This window comes from Schistocerca serialis, chromosome 3 (assembly GCF_023864345.2).
Source record: "Schistocerca serialis cubense isolate TAMUIC-IGC-003099 chromosome 3, iqSchSeri2.2, whole genome shotgun sequence".
NCBI lineage: Eukaryota > Metazoa > Arthropoda > Insecta > Orthoptera > Acrididae > Schistocerca > Schistocerca serialis.
This window is the reverse complement of record NC_064640.1, coordinates 797,432,257-797,436,217: the sequence shown is the minus strand read 5'-3', so window position 1 is coordinate 797,436,217 and position 3,961 is coordinate 797,432,257.

Below are 3,961 nucleotides of genomic sequence, written 5' to 3'. Positions count from 1 at the left end.
TGGTAATATTTAAATGTGAATAAACTATTTATACAATAACAAGTTTGTTTGCGTGGCCATCCTCCGCAGCAAGCATAGAAATACTTGCTTTGTAAATAAAAGCGCCTTTACCTGCTGCATTTAATTTATTTACTCCAGACGCGTTTCGCCTTTTTCTTGTTCTAAAGCATTCCACTGGTGATGCCTTAGAATAAGAAATACGCGAAACGCGTCTGGGATAAATAAATTAAGTGCCAACAGGAAAAGGCGGTTTCATTTACAAAACAAGTAGTATTTATACAATACTTGTGGATGGCTGCTGTATTTAAATTATAATGCTTATAAAATTATTATATGATGTATGCGACGTGTATTTTGTCTTTGAACTCAGTAGGAAAATGCAGGTTGATTGAAGTAACTGAAATTTCTTGTGGTTTTCTCAGACATCAACTTGATGTACTTTTAGAGAAAAGAGAAATTTTGGTAATAAAAAAGGACGTTAAAAATATATGTTTCCTGAAATAGCTGCTTGTACAGCTTCATTACTATCGAAGTGAACTCCTTGAAGGTGTTCTTTAAGTTTTGGAAGCAGATAAAAGTCGGATGGGGCCAAGTTGGGATTTTAAGGAGGATGTTCGACGGGAGTGAACCCAAGGCGTCGGACTGGTGCTGATGTCACGGCGCTCGTGTGTTTTCTGGCATTAACATACTGAAGGAGAGAGTGCTGTATATGTGGACGAATTCTTCGAATTTGAAACTCGATTACAGCACGATTTTTCTCACGCACCGGCATAGTTACATTACACACCGCCATTTACACGTTGCAATTCTGAGCCCCCTAGCGGCAGAGGAGTGCAAATATGTTGACGTGATGAATAAATATGCAGAAAGTTTATAATGTTTTTATTGAAAAAACTTTAAGAGTTTCCACATAAAAAATTCGGAGGCTTTATTTTGTAGTATACCCTCGTATACTCGTATGTTACATTAGCTGTCCTGTCCTTTTTTTATTTCTATGAGCGTACCATCTGAAAAAAAGGACTGAATTTACATCTTCTGGTGATGGTGCAGACGGAAGATCACTGATCTATACTAGAAACAACAAATGATTATAGAGAGAGGCACATGATGTACCACATTTGTTTCAATTTCAGAATGTCTATTTCTGTGCGATTTACATGGATATGATATAAAATGCCTACTGTCATTCAAATCAAAATGTTGATTATTCAACAGTGTCATAATTTTTCATGACTATGAAGTTTCACCCAGTCAGAAACCTTAATCAATTTACAAAATATTACCTATGAAAATAATTTGTTAGGTATAGATTGTATGGTCTGTCAAGATGACAAAAGTCTATTTAATTGATAGGCCAGTAGAGTTACGTTTATGTCCACGACCTTCCATTCTGTAAATAGTCCTTCTTTGATTCGACTTTATTTTTGAAGTTTGAAATACACAATGTAAGAGGAGTATTAGATATCGATTGTTCTGTTCGTAGTGTGTACTGTTTGTATTTGTAAAAATGGAAGTTTTCAAATAATAGTTTGAATTTAAATTGCAGTGTTTCGCGGTTAATTGTACAGCAGACCCAGCAACGGGTGTCTATGAAGTGGTACAAACAAGAAACAAACACGATGGAAGAGGAAGTGAACAGTAATATCCCAAACAGTGATACTAAAATAGAAGTGTACAAAGTTAGTGTGGATCTTCCTCCGTTCATTAGTGGAAAGCCTGATAAATGGTTTTGGCACGCCTAAGCACAATTCACTAACGCGGGAATACAGATTGAAGGAAACAAATTCAGTTACTTATTACCACCGTTATAGCCCTGATTTGTCGAAAATATATGCGATCTCGTGAACGGTGACGAAAGCAACAGTTATTGGCTAGCTAAGGAAAGACTGATAATGACTTTTAAGGAAAGTGAAGAACGACAAGTTAAGAAAATAGTTAGCAAATTAGAAATTGATGACATGGAACCCAGTCAATTGCTTCGGAAAATAAAATATAATGGAGGAATGAACGCTTCAGAAAAATTTGAAAGACAAGCAGGTTAGACAAAATTCCTGGAAGCGTCCGAAATATTTTAATAATTTCCGTAGAAACTGTGGACAAATTACCGCAAATGGCTGACTGGGTCATGGAAATGCGAAGCACTCAGTTACTTCAATCAACTTCAACGGAAGTGTCCCCTGTGGCATATGATTCTTCTACGTCAGTGAAAGACCTTCTGGTAAGGATCTAAGAACCTGAACACGAAATCAGAAAATCCAGAGCTAGGGAGCGACAGTATCAATCGGGACAGCGTTCTCATAGCGGAGGCTGCAGCAAGCCGAGGTACAATAATTCAGGAAAGTATTGCTATTTTCATTTCCGTAATGGCTCAAATTACAGACGTGAGATCTTTGTCAACTTTGCCAATGGAAAAGTGAGGGAAACCCCATTTGGCAGACACAGTAGCGGCTGAATGTTCTGCCAGGCCGGCAACGTCGATAGTTTGTTAGAGATGTAATCGGTTCAGATTTTCGTCAGTTTGACTCGTTAACAGACCTGAGAAGAAAAATATTAATCGACAGTAATACTCAGTTACATGTGGCTGTACCCCAGTGTACAGTTGATTTGTCTGATTCCGTTAGCTCACTTCACGCTAACTTTAAACACTCTGAATAACTTAAAAAACTTTCTGAACTGACAGCATCCACCGTTATGCAGGGAGAAATTAAGTATGATGTTAAACATTATAATGCAACCAGCTGTCGCCCTCAATTGTAGTCAAAAGACCGCAGAATAGTTACACATAAACTACATTTGGCTAAACAAGACTTCCAGTTCATAATGAATAATTATGTAATTCGTCTCTCTGAATCCCAGTGGGCTAGTCCTCTGCACTTGGTAGAAAATCCGGATAATCAATGGCGCATTTATGGAGACTATCGATGTCTTAAAGACCGGACCCTTCATGATAGCTATACAGTTCCTCACATGAATGATCTAAATTCCATTCTTGTGGGCAAGAAACTATTCTCTAAAGTCAATCTCCTAAAAACATATTACCAAATTCCACTAGCTGAGACTAATAAGGAAAAGAGTGCTGTGATAACAGCCCTTGAACTTAATGAAATCAACTTCGTGCCGTTTCGCCTCAGGAATGCACCCAGTGTCTTTTAGAGATTTATTAATAAAGTTTTGAGAGATACAGTTTTCTGTTTCGCGTATCTAGATGAAATACTGATAGCTTCTAGCTCTCCAGAAGAACACATTCAACATTTAGCTATCCTACTTGAACGATTGAAAAATTATGGCTTAAGGATTAATGTTGGAAAAATCTGTGTTTAGAGTTCCAGAAATTAACTATCTAGGAGATGTGATTACTCTAGAAGTTGCCAAGCCAGACCCAGAACGAGTGCAAGTGTTAACTAACTTCAAACGTCCAGGAACTCTGAAAGAGTTTCGTCGTTTGCTTGCCATACTGAATATTTACCGGAGGCACTTGGAACATTCCACAGAACACCAAGCTATCCTAAATGATTATTCGACGAACACAAGAAAAACGACAAAGGAAGAATTCAGTGGCCAGAAAATGCAATAAGACATTTCTAGAGGTGCAATATAGGCCTTCAAAACGCAGCGCTTTTAACATTCCCGAATGTAAATAATGAACTTGTATTATATGTACACACTTCCGATTTTCCATTCGGTGCAGTGCTGTAACAAAAATGAGGAGGACTACGGAAACCAACTGATTTCTGCTCCAAAAAGCTCTCGCCATTCCAGAAGAAATATTGAACATACTGTAGGGAACTTCACAGCACGTATATGGCAATAAGGTATTTTAAATGGCTCGTTGAAGACTTTCATTTGCAGTGTATAATGACTACGGTGCTTTGATGCATGTTCTTAAACAACGAAACGATAAAGCAAACCCTATGCAGTTGTATCACCTACAGTTAATATTACAATTTACGACAGCCAACAC